This window comes from Papaver somniferum, chromosome 5 (genome assembly GCF_003573695.1).
Source record: "Papaver somniferum cultivar HN1 chromosome 5, ASM357369v1, whole genome shotgun sequence".
In the NCBI taxonomy this organism is placed as follows: Eukaryota; Viridiplantae; Streptophyta; class Magnoliopsida; order Ranunculales; family Papaveraceae; genus Papaver; species Papaver somniferum.
In genome coordinates, this window is record NC_039362.1 from 25,511,243 (window position 1) to 25,523,903 (window position 12,661).

A 12,661-nucleotide genomic window follows, 5' to 3' on the forward strand; every position below is an offset into this window, starting at 1 on the left:
CTTTACAGATGCTTCTAGTTGTTCACGAGCAATTTCAAAATCTCGGATTAGGAAGAGCATTAGCTCCAAAGATATTTGATTCTCCGTATATTCCTTTGAAAAGTAGCATGTAATCTCAGCAGGAAGGAAAGTTTCAAGCATCCGTAATTGTAAATCAATATCAATAGTATTTTCACCCATCTCGAACCGCAGACTAAACGTGGAAGAAAGAATAGGTTCTTAAGATGTTTTTATATATCAAATAGAAGTTGGTTTCCAAGTTTTTGAAACACCTAATCAAGGTATTTTTATTTGATAAAATTAGTGAAAATATACACTTTCAGAAATAAAATCAGTAAGGATTTTCCGAAACATTATTGTCAAGAGAGTCCGAAAATATCTTTCCCAATTTTGTCATGAACTTTCCTAAGATCAGACGTATTGTTCTAAAAATAGTTTTAGAGCATTGCTCGGTCTAACTCGCATGCGTTGCTATCTCAAGCATGTTTGTCAATGTTAGTGATCAAAACTATATGTCTTGATTTCTAGTTTACTTATGACTAAGTCTCGGTCTAGGATAGTTAGGAATAGTTGAGCTCCAGACTCCATGGCGATTATCTTACGAAGACGAATAACTACTCAAGGCACCAGTGGAACTTCATCCGACCAAAAGGTATGTGGAGACTTGAACTCATCTGTCACTCAAAAGTCTATCTACTCTATCTCCTACTCTTGAGACAAAATTCGTATAACTATGATAGTTTTCATACATACACATTTGCTATTTCGAGCCGAGTTTACTCGCCTATCTTTTTCTCGAAATATGTGTTGGTAACTTTTGCTTTAACCATTTTCATCTTTACCCGTGACGAAAGTCATGATGACGTTTCAATCTTGAAAATAACTTTGATGACTATAGTCGATTCTTTATGTCTAACGACTATCATAACATTATAGAAGAATGTTTAAATGATTGAAATGTAGATTTGAGATTACGTAACCAGCTATGGATATAAGCATATATAGTGTGTGCGCACATTAGTGTATAAGTACATATGCCGGAAACCAAGTGCGTGCATATGTGTGCATGCGGTATTGGTGAAGGAGACAGTTAGGTACGCGTACTGGCAGAAGTTTTCATACCGAAAATTTCTGTTGTAGTTTGTGAAGTTTGCAAATTGAAAACCAGTCACCTAGGTATGCGTACCCGTACGGGTACCTACGGAAGTTTTCAAACTGAAAATTTATGCTGAGTTTTCAAACTCAAGTCCGGTAGTTATTGTACACGTGCCCGTACGCGTACCTAAGCTGGTTATATTTCTCAAACTGTAGCTTCATGAACTTAAAAAATAAATCAATAAGGAATGCAATCTTTGCAAGCCGTGGCTATATTGTTCATGAATTGATTCAAGTGAATCAAACCGATTTTGTTTCAATTGTGTCCATGTATAAAGATTCAAGCAATTGAACAACTCTTGAACTAGTTCTTATGAGTCATTTGAACTAGTTATGAGAAAGATGAATACGGTTAATATGAAAGTGCTCATATGGATAACCATTGGTTAACTATTTGTGAACCACCTAAGTGAACACGTTTAGGTACGGTTACTCAAACCTAAATGAATACATTTCATTTGTGTGTGTGACAAGCTAAGTTTCGATCTAACGGTTGAAAGATATTAGCTTGAATAAATCATTTTTTTCATCTAACGGTGAATATTGAATGCTTTGTTACCAAGGTAACTTGGATTGCAAACCCTGATTTGAAAACTATAAAAGGGAGACGTCTAGCAACTAGAAAAACTAATCCCCACACCTCCTGTGTGATACTAGTTGGTTTGCTAGAGTCGATTCTCCTTTAACCGTAGGTTTCTTCTCGAGACCCTGTCGGTTAACGACTTAAAGACTTCATTGGGATTGTGAATCCAGACGAAACTACTTCTCTTGTAGTTGAGCGATCTGATCTTACCATTTTCTATCGTACGAGTTCAATTGTAAGATTGGCTTGAGATTATATCTCCGATAGGGCAAGATAAAAAGAAATCACAAACATCTTCGTCTCATCGTTTGTGATTCCGCAATATCTAGTTTCGCTACCATACGATTTAGATTATTGTGAGGTGATTGATAATACTAGGCTGTTCTTCTGGAATATAAGTCCGGTTTATCAATTGGTTCTTGTTCACCTTGATTTTATCAAAAGACGGAACAAAACTTGTAGGTTTATCTGTGGGAGACAGATTTATCTATTATCGTAGACTTTTCTGTGTGATACAGATTTGTTTAATTAAAGTCTTCGACTTTGGGACGTAGCAAATCTTGGTTGTGGGTGAGATCAGCTAAGGGAATCAAGTGTGCAGTATCCTGCTGGGATCAGAGACGTAAGGAGCGCAAATGTACCTTGAATCAGTGTGATATTGATTAGGGTTCAACTACAGTCCAGACCGAAGTTAGTTTGTAGTGGGCTAGTGTCTGTAGCGGCTTAATACAGTGTGGTGTTCAATCTGGACTAGGTTCCGAGGTTTTTCTGCATTTGCGGTTTTCTCGTTAACAAAATTTCTGGTGTCTGTGTTATTTCTATTCCGCATTATATTTTGTTACATATAAGGGTGCACAAGAACCGAGCTGGACCGGCTGACAGTCCCGGAACCGGTGGAACCGTACCTGTTTTTTTCCGAACCGAGGAAGGGGGTACAGGTACCGGTCCAAAAAATAGGAACCGGGGCTATGCAGGTACAGGTACACGGTCATGCCCTGGTCCCGTACCGTCCTGGACCGATTGTACCGAAAAGAACTTGTTGTTCTTCAAGAATTTTGTGTCAGGGTTTTCATTGAAAACCATTTTGGTTTTTTTGTCAACGGTGCTTTTGATTCCTTGGAGTATCATTGTACCTGTTCACCTCGAAAATATACATCCAGTTAAGCCTCGGAGGACGGTGAATTCTGCGAAATCAAGAATAGGAATAGTGTACAGAGAGTACTAAACATACCATATGTGAGGATATTGCCGATAATTCCCTGCCACGTGATTTTCCAGCCACCACATTGGTTACCAAGGTTATTGTCATGACTTCCTGCAACAAGGATCTTTGGGGCCTTCTTGGGAAGCGGCAACATTGGATAGGCTGCAGAATTACCATTCTTCAATAGTACTAGTGATTTTCTCACTGCATCTCTCGCTAAATCTATATGTTCTTGGCTTCCAAGTTGTTTAGCAAGGCTAAGATCAGCTATTGGGTTTTCAAAAAGTCTCATAGTGAATTTAACCCTCAAGATTCTGCTAAGAACATCATCGATTCTACTTCGCCTGATGAACTTTTTCGCTAAATCTACATTAGTACCGGAACCGTACCTGGTACCATACGTGTACCGAATGGTACCGGAACCGAGGTACAAGTACCGGTCCAAAATTTTGGAACCGAGGCTAGGGAGGTACAGGTACTCGGTCTCGCCAAGAACCGAGCCGAACCGTACCGTGTGCACCCTTAGTTATATAATTGAAATATCACAGGTTGTGCGTCTGTATCGATCAATTGTGAAATCGAACCTTTGGTTGTTGATTGGAAATTGATTGATCCTTGGATATCGGTCTTTTGTACCATCCAAGTTTATTATCCTTGTATTTGATAAAGACTCGCAGATTTATATTTGCTTGATTATAAATCAAATCAAGAGATAGAGATATTAATTCCTTGATATACTTTTTATTAAGATGAAGTCTGACTGTCTAGTTGATTCTCTTAAAAGTATATTAGAGTTCGTCCATACAGATTGCTAATCGAAATATTGGGTGTGGTTGTTAGAACCCCGCCTTTTCAATTGGTATCATAGCAGGAAAACATGTTCAAGACCTTACAAGTCTGTGTTTGTAGCGATCTGAATCCATGGACAGAGTTGCTATATCTATTAACGTACCACCAGTCTTCGATGACTCTAATTACTTATGGTGGAAAATTGCTATGCGAGCTTTTCTTCAAGTGCGTGATTTTCAATCATGGGCATATGTTGTTAATGGCTATGATGCTCCCGTTGTTACAGTAGGTAACATTAATGTTCCAAAAAATATTGGCGAATACGATGCTGATGAGATACTTGCTGCAAATCAAAACTCCGACGGTTTGAATGCCATCATACATGCCATTACCCTAAATCTTCAGCACCATGTGTCAAATTGCACTAGGTCTAAAGATGCGTGGGATATCTTAGAAACCGTATTCGAAGGAAATACCAGTGAAAAGGAAGCTAGGCTTCAAAACCTTAATTCCGATTGGGAAAACCTTCGTATAGCAGATGGAGATGCATTTGATGAGTTTAATCACAAAGTGTCTGAAATTTTTAATGCATCTTTTGCATTGGGTAAGACTATTCCTGAAAAGGACATTGTGATGAAAATTCTCAGATCGCTGCCATCTAGATACGACTCTAAGAAGCATGCCATCGTTGAGGGAAATAACCTTGATACACTTTCCAGAAACACTCTGATAGAAAAGTTAAAAATTCTTGATCTTGACACAGGCAGAACGTTCGCGCTCAATGCTGTGACCAAAACAGGTGTATCCTCTCTCTTGTCTTGGGCAGATGAATGTTGCCCCAATCATGTTGATCTTGATAAATCACTGATAATCAGAAAAGTCAAGGATTTAATAAAGAGGAAGAATAGATGTGATGAATATCCATCTTCAGTTAATGCTTCAGATGATTCAATAGAATACAAAACTACTCTGGATGTCTCGGATGAGTCTACTACAGATTCTTTCTCCTCTTCAACTTATGATTCAGAACTTGAGAATGACACAGAGTTTCTTGATCTCTTGAATAAAAAATCCTTCAAGAGAACCTTCAGTTAAAGGCCTCCTTGAAGAGAGCTGAATCATCACTCCAGGAGAAAAATATTGAGATAGAGCGTCTTAGTGATAAGTTCGTCAGAACCATGTCTCTAAAGGAAGAAGAGATTAACACTCTCAAGTATGACCTGCAAAGGTTATCTGGAAGCTCTGACAAAATTGCGGCAATGTTATTTGGTCAGATATCCTTTGGAAGCACTAATGGTTTAGGGTTCAAAAGCAAAACTCAAAGCTCAATGTTACATGATCTTCGCAAATCGATCTCAACCACTTAACTTCGTCGGACAAATTGTTTTTTTAACACGTTCAGTTTAGAAACTATGAGGGGGGCCACGAATTATCAAGGAGTTTGGAATGTCACGTTGGGTAGCCCCCTTTTATTCTTCACGTAAGTGCTAGTAGTATCCATATCTTATTACTACAGTACATCCATTGTCATTCGTGGAACAACCTCACCCCCTTGAAGGAACCAAGCATCTGGTCAGTTCGTAGAGTTTGAATCACTCGAACTAATTAATTTTGTGTATGGTCAGTTCGTCTGGCAGAACCAAGTTTAGTGTTTTGAATTAGTGAAACTTAATCACGATTAGCCGTGCTTAGGGATAATTTTTGGGTTAGGTTTAGGGATAAACTTAGTCGCTTTATCCTTCGAATAATTCCCTTATTGACACATTGCTTGAATTCGAGTCTAAATCTGTGCATATAAAAGGGCATTTATATTAACCAATGATTAATAATAACAGTTTCATATATATAGGGTCGATAACATACTTCCAATGATTTTTTCCATCATCATCAATATATGCTTCCTCACTCTGCAGCTCTCCTTGAGTGTCAACGCCTGTTTCCATGCTCTCTGCACAGATTTGAATTTAAAAAGAATTCATATACGATTAAAAAGAATTTATATACGATTAATTATCATCAAAACATTAGATTTAATTCACGAATCAAACATGTGTTGAAAGCCATTGTTTGTTTGCTATGCAATCTAAAGCACATTACGTTGTTTGCTGTGCAGAGCCTGTGCTTTTCTATCTTCTATGAGGCATGCATAACAAATTTTTATTGAGAATTGGCTTCTGCTCCAAATCACTTGAGATTCATTATCGACTTTAGTAGTCTGCACTCTTAATAAGTCGACTACTTAATGTACTGCTGTAATGATGGAGATCATATGCATGTATACAACATTATTAGAGTTTGAGCTTACCTTATTTTTCCCGTACAGGTCTTGTTTTTCCAGATAAGTTGACGCTTTGGCTATGCTCATTCTATTTCTCTTTATAACTTGATCTGCCATGTCTTTAGACCCAGAGAAGCTTGGATGTCAAAACCTGGAAAAAAAATCAAAAACTATAAAGGCTACAGGCGCTTTGCTAGATCCCCCAGCAAAAAAAAAAAAAAGAACTACGGGCGTTTTGCGTGAGAGATGAATACTGGTTGGGAGGAAAGTATTTTAGTTTTATGGGGAATCATATGTGTCGCAGGAGGAAAGGGTCTGTTAAAAACTAAAGCTGCAAAGTCTTCTTATATAGACATGCACAGAGACGCCAAAAATCTCGGATTAGGAAATACAGTTAAGTTAGGTATATGTTCTAAATCGAGAATCCGGTTAGTTTTGATATATGTTCGTCCGTGTTAAGAAGCAAATTTATTATAGGAAACTGATGACGGCATTGTTTGTCTCATGTTCCTGGGTGTCTCTCGCCCAACTTTTGATCTTAGTATTTCGGAATACTAACGCTTAACCACCTTTGGACACAACTATATTACGGAAAGGAAACAAAGGTATATAAAAAATGTTCCCTACACAATTGGTGTCGGCATTAAGAAACCATGTTACTAAAGGTGCCGTAACAAAATCAGGATGCCCAAGGCATCCGAAGCACGAAAATATCCCTCGCCCAACTCTCAATCCGCGCCGTCGGATGACGAAATCGATGGTCGGATATATCCGGATAGACAAACACCACTTCTTTTTATAATATAGATATATTTACTAAAAATAGACACTTGAAGTGATTCTCGAAACAGAACAATACTTAGGTAAAGCTATCTGTATATAATAGTTTAGCTATGAACGATAAGAAAATAGTTCAACTACTCAGAAGGAATTTTACAAATAAGTATACCTGATTATTAATATGTCTTACTCAACAGGATTTTATTTTTTTTTGAGTAAGAGTTCAACCCTTGTGATTAATTAAAACAAGTATGAGCATTATGCTCATCAAATCATTGTTAATCCTATTTTTCCTTCTAATTTTTGGAGGAAACCTTTTTTGATATGAAAAAGTATCATAAAACTTAATATCATCAAAGTATGAGACTAAGTTTGAATCCTTACCAGAAGAAGTTTGTTTGGAGGATTTTGACAGCATGTTGATAAGATCCTTGTATCCTTCAGTTATCAGATTAAGGTTGTCCTTCATATCTCCGTTGTTGTTTTCACCTACTGGTACCTTTCTCACATCATGAACCTTATCCCCCACTTTAGTTTGAGGAGGACCTTTATGAAATCTCCTAGACCAATTTGTGTTAACGCTACTATTACTAGTCCGAACGTTAGACGAGCCTATTGAACTGACTTTCCTGAAAGAATTCACAGGGTGAGTACTAAAACCAATTGGTTTAGATATGTGAATGCAAGTTACACCTTTGAGTATTAAATCTAAGGTGTGTTTAAGTCGAACAAAATAGTTTCCATTCAACCTCAATTTGCTCCGTTGAACACGCCCTTTTGAATCACAAAAGAGACATATTTTCTGATCACCTGAGTGATTAGAGAGAGTAGGATTAACGGCATTGTCAGAAGATTTCTTCCTTCCGTGAGATGTGGTTATTCCTTGATTAGTGGAAGTTACAAGCACATCTTTAGCAATATGAAGGGTTTGCAATTTAGCTTCTAAAACTGGTTTCATTAGAAAAACGTGATTAGACGTAGTCACGTTTTCGAACATCACAGTTAAGTCAAAAGCAATTGGTATAGTTGACTCCACGGAACATCCTTTACATTGAATAGAGAGATTACTCAATAAACGTTCGATTTCCAAGGCATCCTCCTTGAGTTTAGCCTTGAGAGAAGTTCGAGAAGAACAAACTGCGGCATTTTCCTCACGAAGAATCCTTAATTGGGAATCACGATCCTCTACCATACCAACCAACATATTTACTTTGTGTTTCAGTCTGTTGATTTCAACTTCCTGCATTCTAACAAGTTTTAGAATCGCTGCACTTTCTTGGGATGCTTCCCTTTCTACTTCAAAGTCAGACTCGTCAGTAAAGTAATCAGGGTAACACTTACCAATATTTGTTTGTTTCATAGGAACAAAATGTTCATCTATATTTGAGATCGACAAGTCTTTCTCATTAATTTATTTCATAGAAACAGAACTTTTATTTCTGGTGATGCGTTTGTCAGATATAACACTTCTGTCCATAGAGTCAGATTGCTACAAACACATACTTATGAGGTCTTAACGTGTTTGCCTTCTATGATAGCAATTGAAAAAGCGGGGGGTCTAACAACCACACCCAATATTTTGTTCGGCAATCTGTATGGACTAACTTCAATATAATTCCAAGAGAATCAACTAGACAGTCAAACTCAATCAAAGCAAGATATCCAAGAGTTATATCTCTTTCTTAAACCAATCAGTAAATCAACAGAATGGAATCCGTGAACTGATTGTAATGAGAATAATTCTATCTAATAAACAAGGTCGGATTTACCGATTGATTGAACTACGCACAACCTGTGATATTTCAATTATATGAACAAATATAATGCGTAAAAGAAATAACACAGACACCATTGTTTTTCTTAACAAGGAAACCGCAAATGTAGTAAAACCCCGGGACCTAGTCCAGTTTTGAACACCACACTGTATTAAGCCGCTACAGACACTAGCCTACTACAAGTTAACTTCACACTGGAATGTAGTTGATCCCTAACCAAGTCTCACACCGATTAAGGTACAGGCGCGTTCCCTACGCCTCTAGAACCACGTCGAATTCAGCGCACTTGATTCTCTTAGCTTATCTCACCCACAACTAAGAGTTGCTACGACCCAATTATAAAAAAATCTGTCTCCCATATAAAATTCTATTCTGATAGATAAATCTATCTCCCACAGAAATACCTACGAAGTTTTTTGTTCTGTCTTTTAATATATCAAGGTGAAAAGGAACCAATTGATAATCCGTTCTTATATTCCCGAAGAACAGCCTAGAAATATCAATCACCTCACAATAACTTAATTATATGTTAGTAGAAAAAGTTATTATGGAATCACAAAGAATGAGACGAAGAGATTTGTGATTACTTTTTATATCTTACGTATCGGAGATAAATCTCGAGCAAATCTTAGAGAATATAGTACCCAATAAGCTAGAACAACTAAGATTAGAACACGCAACTACAAAAAAAAAATAGTTGGGTCTGGCTTCAGAATCCCAATGAAGTCTTCAAGTCGCTAACCTATAATGGTTTTGGAAAGACCTAGGTTAAAGGAGAATCGACTCTAGTCGCAACTAGTATCACACAGAAGTGTGGGGATTAGGCTTTCCAGTTGCTAGAGTTTTCCCTTATATAGTCTTCAAATAAGGGTTTCATAGCTTTGAAACAAAGCAATCAATATTCACCGTTAGATGAAAATATGATTTAAGATTCAAGCTAAGTTTGCTTAAAACCAAAGAAATATCTCTCCACCGTTAGATGGTCTTAGCTTGTTACACACAAACGAAATATACCTTCATTTAGATTTTGGAAAAGCGGGGGTCTAACAACCACACCCAATATTTCACTTAGCAATCTGTATGGACTAACTCCAATATACTTTCAAGAGAATCAACTAGACAGTCAGACTCAATCTTATGAAAAGTATATCCAAGAGTTACATATTTATTTCTCAATTCAATCTGCAATCAAACAAATAGGAATTTGTGATTCCGATTGAATATAAGAAATAACTTGGACGGTATCAAAAACCAATATCCAAGTGTCAATCAATTTAATCAACAACCAAAGATTGGATTCACATTTGATTGAACTTACGCACAACCTGTGATATTTCAATTATATAAACAAATATGATGCGGAAAAAAAAATAACACAGACACCAGAATGTTTGTTAACGAGGAAACCGCAAATGCAGAAAAATCCTGGGACCTAGTCCATATTTGAACACCACATTGTATTAAGCCGCTAAAAATACTAGCGTAATCCAAGTTAACTTCGGACTGGAATGTAGTTGAGCCATATCCAATCTCACACTGATCAAGGTACAGTCGCATTCCTTACGCCTCTAGAACCACGCCGGATTCTGCGCACTTGATTCCCTTAGCTGATCTTACCCACAACTAAGATTTGCTACGACCCAAAGTCGAAGACTTGATAAACCAATCTGTCTCACACAAAAAAGTCTATTGAATAGATAAATCTGTCTCCCACAGATATACCTATGAGTTTTGTTCCGTCTTTTGATAAATCAAGGTGAACATGAACCAATTGATATACCGCACTTATATTCCTCAAGAACATCCTAGAAATATCATTCACCTCACAATAATCTTAATCGTATGGTAGCGAAACAAGATATTGTGGAATCACAAACGATGAGACGAAGATGTTTGTGACGACAGGTTCTGCAGTGACATCCATAATCAGAGTCGTCATGCTATATGCGCATACAAAATCGTTTTCGTACAATTAAGAAAGAATTAAGTGAGTTTGTAGCTTTAACCACACAATCCAATCAATATAGATTGGGAGGTGAAACAGATGCTGAGATGGTAACAAGATCTTTGTCTGAATAGCGAAAATGGAAAAATGTGGCTTTTCCTTTCAAAAAATGTTTCGAAATACTTAAGGTGTTGAACAGTTTTAACCCCTTCTTTGAAGCTAATGTAGTCCGTCGTAATTCAGTGAAGCTAATGTAAAACGTTTAATTTTAAACATATGTACTTTTATTTAAGATTACAAATGTAGCGGAATTAAAACTAAAATTACAAATGTAGCAGAATTAAAAATTACAATATCTCTAACATCAATATCTCTAATGTCGCTCATCGCTAGCTCCCTCATTGTTATTTTCAGGAGTCCAGAATTCTGCAAGACCTGGGGATAGACCTGAGACATCCCCACTTGCCAACATATTAAATAAATTTCCATATGTTGATAAACCTGGGGATAGACATGGTTGACCAACATTAGGCGATTGTTGGAAAGCACTTGGTGCACTCGGTCCTCCAAGCATATAAGATGTTTGTGGTTGTGGTGGTGGTGGTGTATATCAATCATTTGGGTTGTAGGGCGAGAATGATGATGAAATACACCTAATATCTAACCGAAATACTTGAGGTTGAGATACAGGCACAGTTTGTGGTGAAGAAGTATTGTGCCATATGTGTGGTGAAGAAGAACTCTGTCGTACTTGTGTTTCTCCCACTATTGTTTCATCACTTTCGTGCCATGATCTGTTGCTCCTGGTGGAATCGGAAGACTGTGACCGCCGCCCACCATCATTTACAGTTGGACTCAATCCAAACATTGTGTTCTCGTGCCATTTCCGACACACATCCAAGTGAGTGGCCCCCATTTGCCGAGTCAGCCAATACAAATCGTTCAGTTGGCTCCTCAACTCTCCCTCACTGGCAGTCGCATTGTTGTAAGGATAATCACGTTCCATACCTTGGGAAACAATAGGGATCGTGGTTGTCTCACCTTGTGAAGTAATACTTGGCATCTTCCAAAGAATTTCAGGAAAATTTGTCGAAGATGATGAATGACTTGCACCCGTGGTGGGGTAAGTCATAAAGCATGGATCTTTTGGAGATGGCTGGCTAGGAACAATATTTGCATCATGGGACAGGCGTGATAACGCTGGGAGATCACACCCATAGATGTGGGTGTTGTGTGTCCCAATTACAGGATTCGCAATCAACTCTTATCATTTGACATACTCCGCTTCACTAATATCCCTCTGTGTATTTAGTTCATACCTCGGCCAATTGGTTCTTCTCAGCCGTTCAAAATATGATCCAGAGGTTTGCATCTGTTGTGGAGGGTTAATTGCAATTGCATATATACCTTACATTTGGTACTGCAGTCTTTCTCCCAGGTACCAAACCCCTCTATCCAATGGTGGAGTGTAAAAAACAACTCTACGCAGAGAATAATCAAGAAATGTTGGCCAACATCAGCGACATACTCAGGAAAATCAATGTAAGGGTGAACAACGACGTTGTTGTGTCTCCGAGTCATCTGATGAAACCTCTGAACAAAAATGGAACCCGAGATGTCGCTGCCAGTGCCCTTTGCTAAGTTGGTCGAGATGTACATATTCAACATTGGAAATCTTTGGGTATCGTCTTTAAGTATTGGTTTACTAACACGGAAGTTAGTATACCACCAATACTGCAAATTACTCTATAATTTTAGTATTTTGACTGAATCTACATTTGCTCATAAAAATTATTTAAAAATTAAAATAATAATTTTGATATTTACATCTATGATGCCCCAGAAACCAGTGAAGTTATCTCCTCCCATGGACGCATGATCCAGCGCACAGTACAATTCTGCTAAAATTGCAGATCCCCAGTCATAATTTGGTGCTTTGTCAAGATTTTCTAACGCTTGAAGCCAACCAACAAGAGCAACAGTAGTTGAGTTTGGAAATAATATCTGACCCAGTACCCATAAGATAAACATCCTTTCGAGTTCAGGATGGTCGTCTACATGCTCTGGGTTTCTCGGTTGATTAAGGAAAAACTTTAACACTGAACATTTAATCCCACCCCCTTTCAATTGTTTATAATCTTCAGGTATTTCT